This window comes from Perissodus microlepis, chromosome 11, assembly GCF_051167445.1.
Source record: "Perissodus microlepis isolate ML-2025 ecotype Zambia chromosome 11, ASM5116744v1, whole genome shotgun sequence".
Lineage (NCBI taxonomy): Eukaryota > Metazoa > Chordata > Actinopteri > Cichliformes > Cichlidae > Perissodus > Perissodus microlepis.
Genome location: NC_140471.1, coordinates 37,246,948 through 37,254,534, shown reverse-complemented (window position 1 = coordinate 37,254,534; position 7,587 = coordinate 37,246,948). Strand labels below are relative to the sequence as shown.

Sequence of the window (7,587 nt, the reverse complement as noted above, 5' to 3'; positions counted from 1 at the left end):
GGTGTGTGTTTGGCAACCGTTGTGTAAATAGCACTGAAGACTTCAACAATTTATTTTGTATTTTTTTACATAAAAGGGAGCCTACATTTTAAAAACGCCCCAAAATAAATTTGGGTTTTCAAAGGAGAAATAATTGTTTTTGAATGATTTTAAATACAAATGTACAGTTTCAAATCAGAATTACAGTCAAAGTAAGACTAAAGCATTTCTTTACGTTGGTTCAAAGTAACATTTTTTTCCACAGTATTTCTATGACATTATGGCTGCATCACACACACTGACGAAAATGAAAATCACCTGAGAATGACAGATATGACATTTGCCTTGAGCACATCTTGGGTTAGGTGCCATCAGGTGATCACTCCAAGTTTCTCTGAAGTCTGATTAATCCTGTAGGAGGAACAGCAGTTCTTGTGAATTCTGGACGGACAGATAGACTGTCCACCCACCAGGTGACCTAATAGCCGGCAGAATCCAGTTTAAAATATAATTTATCTGTCTTTGTTTAAGCCAGTGGTTCCCAAAGTGCGGGGCACGCCCCATTGCAGGGAGGGAATATTTAAAAAAGAACGCTTGGACACTGCGAGCATAATGGACAGGTTTTTCACGGGGCTCCCGCACAAACGCAAAGCAGAAGATGAAGCATCGCCAAATATGCTTCCAAACCAACTTCCTTCCAAAGTGTTGGAAAGGCTGTCGACTGTGTGTGACAGCCCCCTTGTGGCGAGAGAGCGCAGTTGCAGTATTGATCACATGGTCCAGAGCACGGAGGCTAAGCTAACACTTAGCAAGAGGCACCTTAGCAAGCCCAGGTGTCCACTGGGCACGGTGTGTGGGGCACGGTACCACACACACCCACTCCCCCACCTACAAGTTCTTGTACATCACTCCTGTAAGCCAGTGGTTGCATTACTGTGCTGTTGTGTTGAAGAATGACGGAATGAAGGAATGACCTTATTTGTGCATCCGACACCCCAAGGTGAGCACCACTGCTACTCAACCAACGCCTATACAGCCCTGGGTGAAACCCAAATTAAGACAAAGACTAGAAAATATGGTGAAGCATATTGCCTTTGGCTTCACCTGCACAACAGTGGGTAATGAGGCCACAGTGTGTTGTCTGTCTTAAAGTGCTAGATTGTGACAGTTTAAAGCCTAACAAGCTAAGACGCCACTTAAGACAAAACATCCAGCGCACAAAGACAAGTCAGTGGACTTTTTCAGACAAAAACTTCTAAATTGTTGTGCTCAGCAGTGTCTCTTTACTAAAGCTGCATCTGTGCCGGTGTTCTGACAAAACACCCTACCTATCAAGCTGTCCTACTTAAGATAAGATAAGATAAGATAACCTTTATTAGTCCCACGTGGGAAATTTGTTTTGTCACAGCAGGAAGTGGACAGTGCAAAAGTTATATAGCAAAAATTAGAATACAATGCGAATAATATACTGTGAACAACTGTACAGAATAGAATAAAATAAAATAAAATACTATATACAGTAGAATAAAATAGAATAAAATATACAATAGGATAAAAATAGAATACAAATTCTATATACAACTGAGTAAAAAATATACAACTTGTTGTTACTGCACATGTTAATAGTACACGCCTATTATTTGATCCTATGCCGACCTTGTGCATGCGAAAAAACGTTAGTATTATATGTTTTACTTCTTTATTACAGTTGATACTTGTTTTTCTTTAGCTGTTGTCACATGCGTTTTGTGTTTTGTGTAAAAAATACTCCAATTTGGAGTCTCAATTGAAGTCATATTTCAAGTCTTGATTTAGTACTTCTAAACTTCTGTAAACTGGTGTACAGCGTAAACCTCGTCAATTAATTTTAGTCCTCCTGCAGTTAGTGGACACCACGCTTCGTTGTTATGTCAAAGAAAGTAATATTGCACTACGTACTTGTTAATTGAGTGATAAGGTTGTTTAATTCATAAGAACCTTGACATTGGTCGTTTTATTTACTGCATGTGCGTTGCGTCTTACATAATGGATCCTAAAGCCATTTTGAAAATGTCCGATTTTCTTCTTAGTTATGGAGAACAAATATGAGGAACTGCTTACGTTTCTTTTTGATGGGTCCTACCCATCAGAATATGAAGTCCCAGAGGCAAACTCTTGGGAGATATGCCTCCAAATTCAGGCTGAAGGGTCAGTAGTTTATTATAAATACTAACTAGATGTACTTATTGGTTAAATACATGTTATAATTAATTTAAATTTCTTAAATGTAGATGGAGAGCTCTTGTTTGGAAACAGGAAAGTGAAAAAAACAAGAAGAAGCAATGGGACTATTTCAGGAGTTTCATTCAAGTCCTGGTGGACACACTGGTGTACTCAAGACTCGAACTGCAGTGTGTTCCAGATTTTACTGGTATGGCATGTCAGTTGAAATTTGGGAATTGGGTATGTATTTTTAAAGTTTTCATTTATAAAACAAATGTAAAGCATGTTAACAATGCACAAAAAGAATGCATAGTTATCCTGAAGACCTGTCCCAGATTTCAGGATGATGTGCAGTAATTAACACTGTAGCTAGATTGAGTCTTTGTTATAGAATATTTGTAATTATGTAGTTTAATTAATTGAGAATTTTGGATAATATAAATAAGAACATATAATATGTTGTGACCAGTGCCAAAAAAATAGGAAAACCTTTGGCTCCTGTGCAACCACTGCAGTGTATTAAGGTAAATATCAGTAGCATTTTAGTAGGAAATTGTAATGTTATAATGTACATTATAAAAATGTGATTCTTTTATCATTGACAGGTGTCACATGTCTGGGAGCTAATTTGAGGTTGTGGCTTTTCCATTAAAAACCAAAAGTGCTGCTGAGGTAGCTCATCAGTTGTGCACAATCATATATAGACATGGCTCCCAAAAATAACTTTATCCGACCAAGGAAGAGAATTTGTTAACGAGGTAAGTGTTAAGTTTACTTTTCCACACCTAAAGGTAAATCACTGGCCACAGTGTACCACGTAGCTGCCAGGCCAAAGGTTTTGTGTGATTGTGTTTGAGAAACTATTTTCTTTTTTCTTTGATGCTCAACTCAAGACTTTGCAGCTTAATGAAAAAAGATCGGACTGTCACAGCAGCGTATCACCCTCAGACAAATGGCCTCGACGAAAAGACAAATGACAACATAAAAAGGTTTGCTTTATTTGTATGTAACATTTCAATAGGTTTTAAAAACACTGTCACCATTGTGTTTGTTTTTTATATGTCTACATGTGGAGCCCTGAGAAAATGAGTCAACAGTCAACAGAATGACTGGGATGCATCTGGATGCTACACTTTTTTCTTTGAGGTCTAAGGTCCACACCACAACCAAATACACTACATTCTGTTTAATGTATGGAAGAGAAGCTACGTATCCTTATGAAGTTCCTGTTGAAGTCCCGGTAAGTGTTTAAAGAATTCTGTTTGTACAACTACTATGATTATGCATAAATTAAATGTAATCTTAATTAGAAAGCATGCATATCGATACTGGCTGCAGATTTAATATTTTCTGCTTAATTTCTAAATGCAAGACACATTTTACAGATAAAGTAAGTGACTAATTACTTCTTTGTATTTATATCTTTATGTAAAGTTATAAATGGTGAGGAGACCTTTCAGTATAATGTGTTCACCTGTGAAAGTGTATCAAGAGTAAAAAGTGACTATAATAAAAAGTGTTAATAATCAAAAAAATGATAGGACTATCTTTGTGGCATTTTGTGCTCAAAGCTTTATAATAGTAACATTAGTTTTAAACATTAGTTATTATTGTTAGTTTTGTCAGTTCATGTTCCACATGCATTATTTGCCTTTGTGATTTTAATTGTTAATTAAAATGTGAACATTTCAGCTGTCCTCCATCACTCTCCCTACGGAGTCAAGTTAGAGTGACTTTGTATCTTCTGCAAGAGAAACGCACAAGACAAAGTTAAAAAAAAACTGTAGAGGAAAATATAGCAAAGTCTCAAGAATTAAAAAAGGAAGCCTATGGCAGACGAGTCCAGAAGAAGTACAGAAACCTTGTGTACAATGGTGGAGCTGAAGTTCTTCTCCTGAACACGAGGAAACGTGGAAGGAAGGGAGGAAGACTTGATCCAGATTTTTCAGGTCCGTACACCATTCAGGACATCTCTGGCAAATGTGTTAGATTCAAAAACACTGAGGGAGCTACTTTAAAAATCAGTACAGTATTGACCATATTAAGCCGTACAGAAGAAGCCACCCTGTCAGTGACAATGACAAATGCCCAACTCACAGTCAGCCAGTGAACAGGAGCACAAACCTGAAGATGCCCCCATGCCATCCTACTGCTAACCCTCAGTGCCAGCAAAGGCCAGAGGATATCAGACCCTCTATTATTCATTATGCACCAAAAATGGCTGACAAGAGTTGTGCCTCCCACCAAGAGTTAAATTCAGTGCCAGGACCAGAAACGCTTGAACAAGAACTTCCCTTCCTGAAACAAAGCATATAAAATGAAGGTGGCACAGTGAACATCTCTTTTTGACCAGTTGGTCATTTGTTGCCAGTTCCAACTTGATTCACTTGAAACATGACTTTGTTTGCATGTTTGCTGTTAAAAATTCATTGTGTTGTCTTCTCTTGACCTGTTGGACAGTTTAGCTGTCTGGTTTACAATGTGGACATGTCTGATCATTTCCTCCCACCTAGGCATCTGTATATATGCTGTCTTCAACTCATATTGGATGTGATACAACATTCAGGGAGCTTGTGGAAGTTTAGCAATGGATCCGTCTGTCAGTAATTTTCTATTTTGTCCACCCCCTGTACCTTTCCTATTTCTCTGCTTGAAACTGAATTTTTATTGTGTTGACTTTTTTCCTGTTGTGGCCCCTTGGCCTCCACCCAGGTTTTCCACTCACTAAAATTCTCATGCCTGAGCTAACTTATCATATTTTTCTTTTAGTAAAGAGGCCATGGGCTGATAGGATACTGGGTGCTTGGAGGCAGTTGTTGGACCATACAAGGTATATGATTCCTCTTTTCGAACACTGCAGGGGTCAAGGTGGCTTTCTGATGAGGTAAGAGAACTTATCATTATTGATTCTTATTTTGAAGTGCTGCTCCTTCTGCAGTCTTTGCAGTAGAGACGCCATCAGTGGTTAAAAATGTGCGGGTAGGTGGGGGAGTTTAGATAGCAAAACTCCAATAAGATTTCTCCCTTACACTTCAATAGGAAAGAGTCTTATCAACCACAACACAGATATTGTGACATCTCTGACATCATAGAACCCAGTTCCAATATATGCAGAAAGAACCTTTATCAGCTATTATATTCCTTCCTTTGTGTACAGCACTCAAGCAGTTACTTCAGAAATCGTTGCTGTTGGTGTATAAACTCAGATTTTTCAAAACAGGTAATTGATGCATACCTGCACAGTCTCATTGAGAGACAAAAGGCAAGTAAGAAATGTCCTTAGCCCACTTATTTTGAAATATAAAAAAAAATGTATTTACTGTATGTTCTATAACATTTTTGTATACTTACACAGAATGCTGCACACCTGCTGCTCCTTGTTTACTGGGCAGTTTAGAGGCATCAGCAAGGTAAGTTGGACGTTTAGTCCAAAACGTGGACTAGTTTCTGTTTCTGAGGACAGAGTTCAGTTCCTTTAAAAAAGACTGTATTTGAAAACACCCTGAGATGCATGGTACCTAAGTACATCGAAATTATTCTACACTTCCAGTCCCACAGATGAAGTTCCCAGCTGAAGACATGTGGCTGTGCCCTGTGAACTTTGGTACACACTGGATTCTTGTGGTATGTGTTATTAATTAGCATAATTTGTTGTGAAGCAGCTTCTTGATGAATGTGTTATTCTTAAATAGGTTTTCGGTGGCAATTTTTTTTTTAATTTTTAATTTTAATTTCTAATTTATTTATTTTTTTAAATTGTCAACATTTCTGCAAAGAAAATACTGCTCATAGACCCAATGGGGAAGGAAGGTTTTTATGACAGGAAACTTCTGCGCAACTGGAGGTATGTATGATACTGAGGTATTATTCTTAGATAAAACATTTCTTGTTTCATTATAAATTGCTTTTTCAGCTAGGAATTTTCTGAGGATGAGAGGGCATGAAGACACCATGGAGTGGCAGTTACAGACTGCAACACAATAAGCAACAGAATTCCAGCAGTTGCGGAGTTTATTATTCAAATGAGTCCATTTATTGTTAACTATAATTAAGATTTTACATTATAATTATGATAAATCTCACCGTTTGCAGAAAACTACCTTGCTTTTTGAAAGGTCAGTGAGGTGTTAACCACTACGGAACTAGTTGTGCTGGAGCGAATGCAGATAGCTTGCACCCTACTTGAACATCGAGGTAAGTCCAGTAACGTCCTTATCACGTTAGAGTGTGTAATTCCAATTTAAATAGTGTTTTTCAAACAGCACAGTACAAATAGTATTTTGTAAACACTTTCTGATAAGACCTTTCTTAAATTCTAATTAAAAAGATTCAGGAGACTAATTTGCCATGAAGTATTTTTGGAAAAAATGTGCTACTATTTTTTTTATTATTCGAGAAATGATGTTTGAATAACAGCAAATGGCCATGAATGTGTTTTAGGGAACGCTGAGGTCTACTGCATTGTTTGCTGTATGTTAGATGCTGATGCAGACCGCAGCATGACTGAAATATTAAAAACAAAATTTTTTATTTTTCCTTTCCAGGTGTCGTGTGAATTTTGCCAAAGATGGGCACATTTTGAATGTGCAAAATACAAGGAGAGCAACTGAGAATACAAATGCAAAAAATGTGAGGAAACATGTAACAACTTCTAATAAAAACAGCTATCTTTTCCTCTCCGTTTCTCCTTGTATTCTGTGTTAACATTAGATGACTGTGTGCTGGAAGCACGTTTTGATAGTGTGATTTGGCCATCAGAGCCTCCTATCTTTAGATATGTACGATGGAGGCATAAACCACGTAAGGCAGTATATTCTGATTGATAGACATGACTATAAATTTACACTAAGGTACAACGTTTTGTCAGAACACCGGCAAATGCTCTGCTCAGCTGTGTCCTGATTCGTATTTGAGGGAAGAGACATACGACTGGGGGTCCATTGTGCGTCAAAACAATGATTTTATTAAAACACATATATGTGGGAAGTCGAGCACGATCACTCAAACAGCATCGATCTTCCCCGAACAATAAATGGGGTGTCATATATATAACATAGTTGATGACGAGTATTATGTATTATGCGCCAGAGCAGATAAAAAAAACATGCATGTTCCAGTAATTCCAGCCTGGACATATTCTAAAAAAGAACAGTTCCTTCCTCTGTTCCTCCGCCACCGCCAGATGCTTCCTGTTATTTCACTTACTGCACTTCACTTATTTGCAGAACTAAACTGTCACGTATGCAGGTAAAACAACTTTGCAGTCAGTTTCGAGCAAAACAAGTCTAAATACTGTGACTATGTGTCTGTATCTTAACCTCAGTGCATGACCTCACTCGACAAACAAAGACATTTTAGAAGTATACTTCCTGACTCCGTTTGAGTCATCTGTTACCAGGCAAACTC

The 7,587-nt window shown here is 37.7% G+C and overlaps 1 long non-coding RNA gene across 1 annotated transcript; it reads left to right on the top strand.

The window, feature by feature from the left end:
• Positions 1 to 5,534: 5,534 nt before the first annotated feature.
• Positions 5,535 to 6,821, top strand: LOC146378510 (uncharacterized). Its single transcript, XR_014801594.1, has 5 exons — positions 5,535 to 5,591; positions 5,732 to 5,805; positions 5,958 to 6,025; positions 6,274 to 6,375; positions 6,726 to 6,821. It is a non-coding gene; the product is annotated as an uncharacterized LOC146378510 (long non-coding RNA).
• Positions 6,822 to 7,587: the final 766 nt, after the last annotated feature.